Genomic DNA, 13,943 nt, shown 5'->3' with positions numbered 1-13,943 from the left:
CGCCGCCGCGGGGTGGGGGGAGGGTTACAAAGAGGGGGGGGAAAGAGAGAGAGAGGGGGGGTAAGGGGGAGAGAGAGAGAGGGGGGTAAGGGGGAGAGAGAGAGAGGGGGGTAAGGGGGAGAGAGAGAGAGAGAGAGGGGGGGGTAAGGGGGAGAGAGAGAGAGGGGGGGAAGAGAGAAGCGGGAGGGGAATGGTAGAGAGAGGGGGAGGGTGGTAGAGAGAGGGAGTGTATGGGGAAGAGAGAGAGAGAGGGGGAGGGTGGTAGAGAGAGAGAGAGAGAGAGAGAGAGAGAGAGAGAGAGAGAGAGAGAGAGAGAGAGAGAGAGAGAGAGAGAGAGAGAGAGACAGAGGGGGGGGAAATAGAGAGAGAGGGGGTAAGGGGGAGAGAGAGAGAGAGGGAGGGTGGTAGAGACAGGGGGGGTATGGGGAAGAGAGAGAGAGAGAGAGGGGGGAGGGTGGTAGAGAGGGGGGGTATGGGGGAGAGAGAGAGAGAGAGAGAGAGAGAGAGAGGGGGGGGAGGGGGAGAGAATGAGAGAGAGAGAGTAAGAGAGAGAGAGAGAAAGAGAGAGTGTGTGTGTTAGAGAGAGAGATTGAGAGAGAAAGAGAGAGAGAGAAAAAGAGAGAGAGAGGGGGAGGGAAAGAGAGAGATAGAGAGAGAAAGGGGGAGGGATAGAGAGTGGGGGGGGAGTGGTAGAGAGAAGGGGGGTAAGGGGGAGAGAGAGAGGGGGTGGGGGAGTGAATGAGAGAGAGAGAGGGAGGGGGTGGTGGAGATGGAGGGGGGAGGGGGAGGTGGAGATGGAGGGGGAGGGGGGAGGGGGAGGTGGAGATGGAGGGGGGAGGGGGAGGTGGAGATGGAGGGGGAGGGGGAGGTGGAGATGGAGGGGGGAGGGGGAGGTGGAGATGGAGAGGGAGGGGGGAGGGGGAGGTGGAGGTGGGAGGGGGCAGGGGGGCAGGGGAGGGGGAGGTGGAGATGGAGGGGAAGGGGGAGGGGGAGGGTGGAGGGGGAGGTGGAGATGGAGGGGGGAGGGGGAGATGGAGGGGGAGGTGGAGATGGAGGGGGAGGGGGGAGGCAGTGGTGGAGATGGAGGGGGGAGGGGGAGATGGAGGAGGGAGGGGGAGGGGGAGGTGGGAGATGGAGGGGGGAGGGGAGGGGGTGGTGGAGATGGAGGGGGGAGGGGGTGGTGGAAATTGAGGGGGAGGGGGAGATGGAGATGGAGGGGGAAGGGGGAGCGGGAGGTGGAGATGGAGGGGGGAGGGAAGGTGGAGATGGAGGGGGAGGTGGAGATGGAAGGGGAGGAGGGGGGGAGGGGAGGTGGAGGGGGAGGGGGGAGGGGGAGGTGGAGGATGGAGGGGGGAGGGGGGAGGGGAAGGTGGAAATGGAGGGGGAGGGGTGGTGGAGATGGGAGGGGGAAAAAAAGAGAGCAAAAACTTGACAGACGAAAATCGAAAAGGAGAGAGAAGTGGTCACCTGAACGCTCTCCAAGTCTTTCTCGATGTAACGAGATTGTTGTGGAACAATGGCTGGTGGGTGGATGGCTAGGTTATCACTGCGAGATGGGCTCGAAGCCACTTACAATGTGAGGATGGGAGTAAGGTGGTGCTCGATGGAGAGGAAGGAGTGTCTTGCGTGGGGCTCGGAATGAAGAAGAGAATGGAGGCAAAAAGTGAAAGATGAGGAATGAGGGGGTGGAATTGGTTTTTATAGGATTTGATTTTAGGTTTAGGGTTTAACCCTAAACTCTTCCCGAGCCATAACTCTTTATGGATAGCTCGGTTTGCTTTTCTGAAAAAAGGTAAAATGATCAAAATTGCAAGCTCTACGCATTCGTGTCCACTACCTAGCCTGATTGTATATCATGTGGCTTCTATTTAAGAAATAAAGAAAATTTCTTAAGATAGTAACCCAAGGTTGATGCTTGGGGTTGATATGTTTGGCTAGAAATGGGAAAAAAATTTACCCTCCTTGCCCTTGACTGTTATGTTCGTGAAAGTTCGAAGTAGTTTGTTTTTTATACATACCTACGTATGTTTACTCACTACTTGAGACACTAGTCTCCCCGGCAGTGGCGCCAAATGTTGGCTCTTTTCTACTGCTTTCGTAGGAAGAGCTGGGTATTCTATGTTTGCAAGGTTCTGAGGCTTTTGTCACCTACAGATATATTGGGGTTGTCGGTTGTAGTATATGTGTAGCTTAGGACCTCGAGTCGTGTTCTGATGAGAGACGTAGGCTTAAGTGTGGTAAGCAAACAAAGTGCATGCATGTGTAAAAGAAACGTAAATCATCTTTGTTGAGGTAATTAAGGCTTTCGCCTTCATTGGGGGTTGTAGGGTTTAGGAGGAGTTTAAGGGTTAGAAGGAGGTTCCAGGGTTCAGAAGGAGGTTCCAAGGCTTAGAAGGAGTTCCAGGGTTAGAAGGAGGTTCCAGGGTTTAGAAGGAGTTCTAGGGTTTAGAAGGAGGTTTTAGGGTTTAGAAGGAGTTCTAGGGTTTAGAAGGAGGTTCCAGGGTTTAGAAGGAGTCCAGGGTTAGAAGGAGGTTCCAAGGTTCAGGGTAGAGTACATGGTGGAGAACTCGTCTCCCTCGTAGATCATGGAGTTTAAGGGTTGAGTAATAAAGGGTTTAGGGGGAGCATAGGAGTGGGAGAGGAAGAAGGTGTAAGAGGATGGGGAAAAGAAGAGAGAGGAGGGAAGAGGAGGAGGGAGGAGGAGGAGGAAGGAGGAGGAGGAGGAGGAGGGAGGAGGAGGAGGAAAGAGGAGGGAGGAGGGGGAAGGAGGAGGAGGGAGGAGGAGAGGGAGAGGATGGGTTGCAAGGTTGGAGGAGAGGGGAGGAGGAGTTGCAAGGTTAGGACATGCGTTTGGACGTGGAGTGCAAGGAAGCATGGACACTTGAGAAAAATGCATGGAATACCAAAGTAGACTCAACACAATGCCCCAAAGAGTGTCGGCTTCATTCCATTGTGGGGTATTTATACAAGTTGGAGAGCTTCTCTCTCTGCACAAAGTTGTAACACATTCTCTTTCTACATGTAGAAGTTGTAGCACAAAGTTGTAACACAAAGTTGTAACACAAAGTTATATCACAAAGTTGCAACACAAAGTTGTAACACAAAGTTGTATCACAAAGTTGTATCACATTCCCTTTTCTACATAAATTCATGTTAGCATAGAGTCAACAATTATCATTCCCTCCTAAGGCATAGATATGTGAGACACTCCCATTCTCAACTCTACAAGCCATAGCTAGGACCTAGAGCGGTGACAAACCTTAGAAACAGAAGTAGTAGATGGGTCACCTCACTCCCACTCTGATACCATGCAGCAAAAAGCAAAACAAAGGAATAAAAGGCAAACACACTCAAACAATAAAGGATCGAGGAGTCTTATAACATGCAGTATGTAAAATATATATACAATGGCAAAGGCCACAAGTGATAATCAACATTGAGTGCCAAAATCTAGATCAGATCAATTGTAGATAAGTACTTATAGATGGAACCCAGATACCATTCTGTCAACATTGATTGAGCCTTCTTTTTCTACAAAACTACCGTTTTGTGCATTACGTTGTTGCAATACTGTTGTGTGGACCTCTATTGCCCACTTCATCACTTAGAATCCAAGGGCCCCTTGAATGGGGGTCTAGGCATGGTTAGGTGACGTACTTTTTGTGCTTTATGAAAGCACATAGCACATTACTTATAGCACAAATTATGTACCTTAATATATGAATGTTTAAAAATATCAATGTTCTTTAATGAACTTACAATATTATAAGAGCCAAAAAGCACATCTTATCATTGCAATAATTTTTTAAGGTTTGAAATAGGTGTCCTATACCACTAAAAGAAGTAAATGTCCCAAACAGTGCTTTTTGTGTCACCTTCCCATGCTAAGACCCATGGCCTAGGTGCTAGTCCCAAGCACTTCATTTGATGAGCTCTCTTCTGATCTCGTCCATTTAGGTGGTCTCATTTAGCTTCCACCCTCCAATGGCTTGTACCATCTCAGTTGCATATATTCCATTCACTCTTTGTCCAATAGAGAACTAACCTAACAATCTCACGTTATAACAATCCTACGTTCTTAGTGTTGAAAGTCTAGTCCTAGTGAAAGCAAGAGAGTGCATGGGTAAGTGGGTGATTAGTAAGCCAATGAGATGCAAGCTTATGAATTGGGTCTTTGCATAAGCACATACATGGGTGAAGTGTGTGGGTGTGGAATGAAATCCAAACGTAGAAGTTGGATAAGCTTGGCCTCTCTCTCTCTCCATGTCTCCCCACATTTCCCTTGAGCGTCCTCTTGCATAGTGAGCTTCCACCATTTATCTCTTTCTCTCTTGAGCATTTGTATTCATGTTTTCTAATATTCCCTCAAGAAAATCTCAATGATGCCCACAATGTTGTAACATGGCTGATAACCCCAACCTCTTTATCGGGGCATAATCAACATACAGTAAACAAAGCCTCAGGAATATTTCCATGAGCAAAGTGTTCTATGAAGTAAAAGTGAATGAAGTGCAAAAGAGAAATAGACATGATTGTGAGGCCATTAAAGAAACTCATAGTTTTCATAGCATATGGGTCTTTTTAAACAACCACATGCTCAAAACAAGAAAATTTTCTTGTTTCTATAAATCATGACAATTGTAAGGACATTGCAAATGTGAAGACATGGGAGATAGTTCAAGTTTTATCTTTATACAATGGAGAGACAAATGATGACTCACCTTAGTTTGGGGAGTCTTCTGATTACCTCATTGACTATTTGGAAGAGGGGGATAACTTTGCAATTGTTTTGTTGACTCTAGGGAGAATGAGGAACATGATTCATACTTTGTGTCATAGTGTACCAAGCCCAAGCACAAGGTTGAGGAAGCATCTGATGATCATTGGGGAACAAGCTAAGAGAAGTTGGATGTAGTATTTGGAGATATTTGTTACAAAAAGACATTCAAGAGAGGCCATGATTACAAATTGTTACAAAAGAGTCCACAAACATTTTTGTACTCTCATCTAGTAAGAGCTATTAAGTTCCAGTTGCAAGCTATGCCTAGATTAAAGAAGGCTAAGAGTGTCTTTAAAATGGAGTTAGACATGCATGAGCACATCATGGGGTGTCTTGGAGTAGTGGACGACTAAGACAGTACAAGAAAATGAATTCTAAGAAAATTGTATTTCATTTATCCTAGAAAAATGGATAAATCCCACCACCAAGCTTGTTTTACAAACACTGCACTTATTTTATGTAAATCCCAAATATTAAATCCTCACCGTGCTTGTTTTACCACCATTGCACTTGGTTTTTATAGTAGTAAATCCCAAACCCACCATGCTCTTCGAATAAAGGTATATATAAAAATAAAATAGAATTTATGCCACCTACCTGGTGACCACATTCATCTTGTAATAATTTTGAAACAAACCACCACACTAGTGGCAATTAATCTTAGATGATGTATCATGTGCAACCAACTACCACACTGGTTGCAATACTAAAACATCTTGTATAAATGCAAGTGTTAATATCATAAGGGGTCCTCTTTATGGGCAAGGGACATATCAACATGCCACTAGACATATAGGACATATCGATAGGCCTCTTGCCCCTAATAGGGACCCCTCCAGGGCCCATATATTGTATGCAACCAACCACCGTGCTGGTGACCACTTCTCCTTGTTGGTGTATGTGCAATGTCCACCTTTCATATGTAACCACCAATGTTCCATAGTGCCCTTTTGTAAGGCCCCCATTATGAGGAGAAGCCATGGTGTGAGCACTAGACCTTGGTAGGATCCTAGTTTTGACACTAGATGAGGTCTCATGGTGACCGTTTGATGGTTAGGAGATGGTAGAAGGATTATTGTACTCCTTAGGGGTTTGGGGGTAGCACCCTTGATGGGGGTGTAGGGTGTGATGGTATGCCCTCCGTTGCATGTGCGATCATTTGCATGTGAATTTTCCCTCGTTCACATGATCAATGGTCGGTGGTCAATGGTCTTTGGTCGGTGGTGAAAGTCAAGCAAACATGTGCCACTGTCCTCATACTTAGTCACACACTGTGCTAAGTCAATATGCATGTGCCATTGCCAGCCCACCAATGTGGTGGAATTGGTCTAGTACAAAGGGCTATATAAGGAGGCCACTTCTCAAGCCTCAACATCGAATGGTAGTACCCCTACCTCCAGTCCTTCTCCATCTAGAGTCTGTCTAGATCGCCATCAAAGCTCTACTGGAGAGCGCAGGAGTGGACAACACCATCAATTGTATCTTATACGAAATTTTTATTTTGCTATATTGTGACTATTCTCTTGCTATTATACTGTCATTGTTGTCAAACAATCTCTCTGCTGCATCATATTTCTACACTCCTGTACTACCACCTTGTTGGTTGTGATCCTAAATTGTGAGACCCCTTATCTTGTACTAACACCTTGGTGGTTATGATCATAAATTGTGAGATCCCTTATCTTGTACTAACACCACACTGGTTGTGATGCTAAAACAACTTTTTGGTATAAATGAAGATCCTAAAAGAGTTTGTTTGCATAAAGCAAACTTGTATTTAAATGGCTACAAACATTCAACAACTCTGGCAATAATTAAAGAGTGGTTCCATTAATAATTGAATAGATATATCTCATACATTAAGGACTTTTAGCTAGATCTAGCTGCTTGGAGGTCTTTTAGGTACATCTAGTTGCTTGGAGGATGGACCCTTCTTGCTCCTTTCCTTTAGGGGGCTAGTTCCACATTTTATTTTATGCTTTGAGCTCCCTTCATTAGGTCACTTTTAGCTCTTTGGGCTATGTCTGCTCCCTAGTGGGAGGATCAGCCCTGATGGGGGGGGGTCGTCCCTTCTTATCGAGGCTCGAACTTGGACTTCTTCCCTTTATGTTTCCTTGTTGAGGGGTTCAACACTTCTGCCTAAGGCTAGCTTGGACTTTTTTGCTTCACGATCCCTTCTTTCAACGGGTTGTTTCTTCTCTTCAAGGCCCTTTCTTTTTTCTTGGTAGACCCACTTGGAAATTTCTATGACATCATCCCATGTCTCACTATGGATGATAAGCAAGTAGGTAGAATTGATGTTTAGAAAAGAGTGATATATTCCATTCAAAACAAATCATACAACAGGTGGGAAAGAAAGTACTCTATCCCTAGCCTCAACAATGTGGCGAAAAAGCCATGGAGGTGGTCTAAAATGCCACGACATCCCAAAAGGGGTCAAATGAAAAAATAATGAGCAGTCCCATGTCCTCATGAAGGATATAAGTCTCCCACGAGCTGCCAAAGAGGTGCCTATACACTGCTCCCACTGACTCCCGAGAGTGAAGATAATCTCCGCCCAAATGGAAGTGAGAGTGTCAGCCTCCGTGCATAAATGGCCCCCAAGGACAAAAGAACATCGCGAGCACCATATCCGCCATATGGTAATGCTAGAAATCACCTCCCAGGCTGATCCTACAGCTGAAGTAGGCATGGAATCCTGAACTGGTACCGGTACCAAAAGTAAATCCTGTGGCTCCATGATGCTTGCCTCTATGGGACCCCATCTCTGGCAATGCTGCATGAAGAAACTGTGTCTCCTGGCTCTGACTCAAAGAGAGTAAAGGCTCCAGATCCTCTCCCCCAAAGGATAGCGCCCCAAGTCATCAGAAAGGACTCAGATGTAACATATGAGAACAACCTGAAGATACCTGTCCATACCACTCTAGAGCTGGTGCAACTCCATAAACAATGCTTGCTAGATTCCTCTGCAAGCTGACAATGCATACACAAGGAGGGTCTACCCATCTGCTAAAGCCAAGTACCCACAGGTATGCCCCTATGTATAGTGAGCCAAAGAAAGTAGGAGACTTTCCTGGCTCTACTGATGCCCCAAAAGTGGGTCTAGTAGCTCTACAGTAAGTCCCTGTGCATGCCAATGCTGGGAAGCAGATGGTAGGTGATGAGAGTCTCTCTGCTGAAGCCTGTAACCTGCCCTCGTCGAGTACTGGAAAAAAGAAAGAGAACGAATGCCTACCACCAGAGCAGGCCGTGCCCACTCACTTGGGTCCCAGTCAAGCTCTGCAAGAGGTCGACCCTGAAAAATCCAAAGTCTCCATCTAGTATCCTCTGCAATGGTCAACCTGGAAGGATCGGCCCATTCCTTACCTAGGCAACCAATGGCCCTGACTCTTTGGAGAATTGATGTTTCCACAACATGGGTAGTGGGTAACCACTACAAAGTGAGTTTGTATCCATAAATACCCGAAATAAAAACACATGCAAAGAGTGGCTATTGCAATCGAGCCATCAAATCATGCACTCATCTGTAATGTGTAGATGGTAGACTGTTCACTTCTTGCCTTGCCACATCCAAAGAGAATAGTCATTTGCTTTAACCATTGCGGCTATCAATACCACAATTTGAGCTTGTGCATTAGCAAGTTGTTTCTCGATTTCTTCCTATCTTGAGGGTGGATACATTCTCCTACAACACCTCCACTTGATGCTCACTCACTGCAATAACTCTATGTGATTCTATCATCTTACTATTGTTAAACCTTGTAAATTTGTCTGGTAGCTTCTCTATAGGCATGTCCCAAGAGATCCACTCTACGTTGGGTTCCAGTCAGGATAGAGGACTACTTGTTAAAACTTTCAAGAGCCATGGCAAGCTCTTGCAGAGCCCTAGTGTAATCTAAGGACTTGTACATTCTCTATCTTCCGGCATGGCTTCTCCCTTTGTCTTCCTGCCAAGACTTCTCTTATAGCTCCTGCATCAATTCTCTAGTTTTGCATTATCCCTTTTTAGTTGATTTATCGTTTCTCTTTATCAATATTCAAGGGGTTTTGCATTTTGCAAAGTTGTTGTTAAAGATCCTCCTTGTCAACTCTCTGATCTTTAAGAACTTTTTCATCCCTGCTAGCTCTTGCTCGACTTTTTCCCCATCCATTCTAACATTATCAAGCTACTAATGATAAATCACCTTAGTGTGCTTCTCTACTTCTTCTCTTCTATGCTTTTCCATCTCGGCCATTTTTTCAGTGGCCTCATCTTATTGTCATGCCTACAAGGCCTTTGCTTCTGCCTCCTCCATCTTGGCTTCTGTGTCCTCCCTAACCATTATCTCATGTTGTACTATCTTCGCTGCATCAATAACTTTCATATATAGAAAATTCTTGTATAGATTTAAAACTAATTTGGGAAAAGTTCCCATCAGATGCATATCAATTCCAATTGACTAACATGACAATATGGATTTACTATTCTTGCAATTATTCAAGTTAGTCATCACTCTCGTGGCAATTGCCTTTGAGAAAGAGACCATACATCTGGTCAATCTCTCTACTACTTCTTGAACATGCTAGAAATTCATTATTTCTCTCAAATCAAGAAAGCATTGCCTTGTCTATTTCAACACATCTTGAACATCAATTTTGGCAAGCTCAAGATCTTGACTCCACAATCTACATTAATCTGAGTGTTCGAGTATAAATCTAAAATATCTGAGCTCTTCCATGACTTCTTCAATAATTGTGCCTACAAATCGCCTCCAAGAATGCCTAGTGTCCTTTCAATCATGCTTTCAGTGATGTTAATATTTTAAGTTTAACAAACAATGTATCCATCCTCCTTCACATTCACTTCATCTATCAACTTGGTGAAGTTGGAGAGAGAATCCAAATTACACTTTCAAAGATTGTGTAAGTAGATCTTGTATGTCATGATTTTAAGATTAGGGGAAAGGTGGTAGGTGAATAATTGGAGGCTTGAATTTTAATCAGGCTTGCATGCAATGTAATTACCACTTAATTATCAATCACCGCCATGGTGGCTCCGTCATGATTATTTGGACAACACCATTCGGCTTGCATGTGATCTAAGGGTGCATTGAATGCATCTGTGATATGAGCAATGTTGCCCACATCACAGGTAATCTTTTTGGTCTATATGGTGCACCAGCATGCATGCAATTTCATTACCACCAGTCATTACCAGCATGCATGCAATTTCATTACCACCAGTCATTAATATGGTAGCTCTTTCATGATTATTTGAATATTTATGTTTAGTGCCATTAATTACCAATCACCGTGGTGGCATGTGCTTGCATGCCAGGCTTGCATGTTATTGTTGGCAAGCTTACATTTGGGGCAAAACAAATCTTGATTATTTTTAGTGCTGTCTAGTATCAATCACCGTGGTGGCATGAGATTAAATAGCGGCTCATGATTTTATAATTTGATGGGCTTACATGTCGTGGGAGTTTTTTTTCAAGAAAAATAAATTTTTATTAATTTTAGTATAGTTAATTACCAGTCACCACGGTGGCATGAGATTAAATAGGGGGTCATGGCTTTATAATTGGATTGGCTTGCATGTCGGTGATGATTTTTGAGACAAAACAATTCTTGATTATTTTTAGTGCAATTAATTACCAGTCATCGTGGTGGCATGAGATTAAATAGTGGCTCATGATTCTATAATTGGATGGGCTTGCATGCTAGTGATTATTTTTGGGGCAAAACAAGCAATCTAGTCCTAGTCACTATGGTGTCCTTACTTTTATGAGAACGACAATTTTTGCTATTTTTAAAGGCCTTCTTATAAATCTTTGCATGGCAAAGAATGTCTGCAAAAGACAGCACTGCCCGGTGGCCAAGCAATGTGTGATTAATTGTTGGATTTTGATTAATTTAACATGGCTTATTAAGATGTCTCATGATTATTTAGATGGCACCATTGGGCCTCCAGTCACTACAGTGGCTCAAATTTGGATTAATTTAAGGTGGCTCATTAATATTAGAGTGTACTTAACTATGGCCCCAAACATGATTCGACTACTCTTTGCTCTACTATTTTGCTCTAGTCTCTCTCCTCCATCTCTCATCTACCTTTTCTTGGCTACTTTGCTCTATGTTCTCTCCTCCAGCTCTCATTCACCCATTTGCTCCCTTGCTCACCTACTCTTTTCACCATGCGAAGAACTATAAAAAATTATAGCCAACATTACTACCCCCTTTGATACAAGGGAATCCCAATCTTGTCTGTTTTCTTGTACAAGGTCATTGTGTTGTAATCACCAGGACTTGAAATGGCTGCTCTTGTGGAATGTCTTCATATTCTCCATGGTTAATGGGAGACCCATTTGCAATCGAGGATATCAATGGTTAGCTGGACTATCACATGGCACATACTGGACCATCTGGGCAGAGGTGAAAGAAAAAGTTATTCATACAATTCATGGAAATACCTACAAGCTTAAATGCCATGGAAGCACTATAAATGCAACCGCAACATTAAAGCAAGTTCTCGAAGACCATGCATTACCGCAGCCTCATCTTCAACAAACAATGCTAGATGGACGTGTCGAATGCCAACAACATCTTCCTTTGGGAATGACAAAGAAGGTCATCCTAGAAACTGTCAATAAAACTTTACAAGACAGAGACGAGAGCATGATTTCACGATCAACCTTGTACAAAATTTGGCGTAGAGATTTTTGCCATGTCAAGACACCATCAAAGCAAAGGATGTCAAAATGTAAGACATGTGATGAATTAAAAAATGCCATTGAACATAGTAAATGTGAGCAGCAGCGAGGAAGATATTTTCAATTGCGATCAATCCATTTACGTCATGTGCAGGATGCTCGAAAGTTGTATGCTTCTTGGAGAGAGGAAGCTATTTCACATGTCGATAAGTCCATGTGCATCACCATTGATGGCATGGACCAGAATACAACCACTTTGCCACGATATAGACGTATCCCACCGGCATTGGAGGGCAAACGTGGACTAAAAACACACTTGTGTGGAGTATTAGTACATGGATACCGAATCTTTTGTGATGTATGGATTGATAGTTTGCATGACCATGATAGTATCCAGGTTGTTACATCAATCATGAAAGCAATAAGAAAGGTCAGAGATGCTCACGGATGTTTGCCTAACACATTGCGAATACAAGTTGCGAATACAAGCTGATAATTGTTGGAGAGAGAACAAGAATAAATATATATTTGCTTTATGCTCTATGCTGGTTGGTTTGAAAATATTTGAAGAAGTGGAAGTTGGCTTTCTTCTTGTCGGCCATACACATGAAGACATAGATCAAATCTTCAGTGTTATCTCTGGTGAGTTGAAGGCAATGGATGTTTTGACAATGGAGGATACGCTATTTCGAATTGGGAAAAAAATTGGAGGTTCTCGCAAGGAAGAATCAGAAGTGGCTATCTTAGAGAGGATGGTAGATTGGAGAGCATTCATAGAGCCACATTTACAAACAGGAGATGATGCCCTAATAGGACACACAAATCCACACTACTTTTGGTTTCACATGCATAACAATATTCCAGTGATGCAATGGAAGCACTACTCAGTAGATGGAGATCATTTATGGAGTGAGTCATATGCTTTATTACAACGAATAATTCCATTGGAGGAAACTAGATTTGTTCTTGCAAAAAACAAATCACTTGACATAGATGAAATAAAAGGCTTGAAATCCTTCATTAAACATCTTCAAAGTATGATGCAGAAATATCCTGAGTAATCAACTAAGAATTTGGAGACAATTAAATCAACTGAAGCACTTATCCAATCTTTAGAAAGACAAGAAAACTTAATGAGCATTGAATACTCTGAATCCTTTTGGCCGGAACAAGCTAGGTCACCAAGTTTTCCTGTGGATATAAATATGTTAGTAGATATGGAGGAAGCAGAGGAATGCCTTTTACCTCAAAAATATTGTGGCAGGAAGGGAGACAAACCCTTACTAGAGTTTATACCATCTAATGAGATTGAAGAGGGTCTATTTGTTGCAGTTTAGGCATCTGATCCAGGTTCAGAGTTGGATGACCAAGGTGGCCCAATTCGGGTTGCAAAGGTTGCTAAGATAGAAAGGGATGACAAGGGAACTCCTATAACATTTACAGCTTTATGGTATGAACCAAAGCCATTGAAAAATCTCCCGAGAAGATATACAATAAAACAACTCTATGAGGGATGCTTGCAAAAGAAACGTGAATGGGTTCCAAATACTGAGGGATTAACAGAGGTGGAAGTCAGTAGCATTATTCATTGCTGGAAATCGAGGACACGAAGTTTTAAAAAGAAGCATGGATACAATGTTGAAAAATGTATCACAATCCCTAATCCAAGTCGTGTCCATATTAAACATCATTTGGCAAGACTTGACCCATCAAGCTCAAATACATTACATGAATCTGATGACTCTAAACGAGATTCAGATGTATAAGATAATGTTTTGTATGCTTTTTTCCATACAAATGGTGTATCTATACACCACCAATAAGATAATTTATTGTATGGTTTGTTTTTCAAAAAAAGGGTGTATCTATACACCACTTATATATTGAATTCAACAAACTCTTTTTTTTCAAAAAAATGGTGTATCTATACACCACTTATATGTTGAATTCAACAAACTCTTTTCATATGGTGTCATATTTTCACTTCATAGTGTTAAAATTGAACTTGAGTTAGGAGACTACTATTATTATTATTATAGTTATTGGATGGGGGCACCATGCACGAGTTTGGGAATTATAGCTTCACTGAGCCATTTTTTTTAAAATTAGAGGTTAGCACTTGACTTTTTAGCTTAATAAGGCCATATTTGTATATAAGTGACCCATTTAGTGCTTAAAAAAACCCAATTTTTTAGCTCACTAAGTGAAGTTGAGTGGAGAGGATATGCTCCAAAAAAAAGTCCAAACCAAGAGAGAAAGTCCAAAAATTTTGAATAGTGTGTTTCAGGTGATCTTTGAAGGACATGATCCAAATCCAACTCTCATTGTATGGCGACACTTAGTGGAGTCTTGTTCCCTCCAGGATGTCCCCTTCACTCCTTTGAGGGCTACTCATGCCTCAGTAGACACATCATGGGAGATTCTAGCTAGCATTACAGCTTGGCATATTTTGAGAGCCAGGTGTACATTCG

This window comes from Dipteris shenzhenensis, chromosome 4, assembly GCF_047967505.1.
Source record: "Dipteris shenzhenensis isolate YYH24624 ecotype China chromosome 4, Dip_SZ_1.0, whole genome shotgun sequence".
NCBI lineage: Eukaryota > Viridiplantae > Streptophyta > Polypodiopsida > Gleicheniales > Dipteridaceae > Dipteris > Dipteris shenzhenensis.
The sequence above is the reverse complement of the archived record's forward strand: the minus strand, read 5'-3'. Positions refer to the sequence as shown.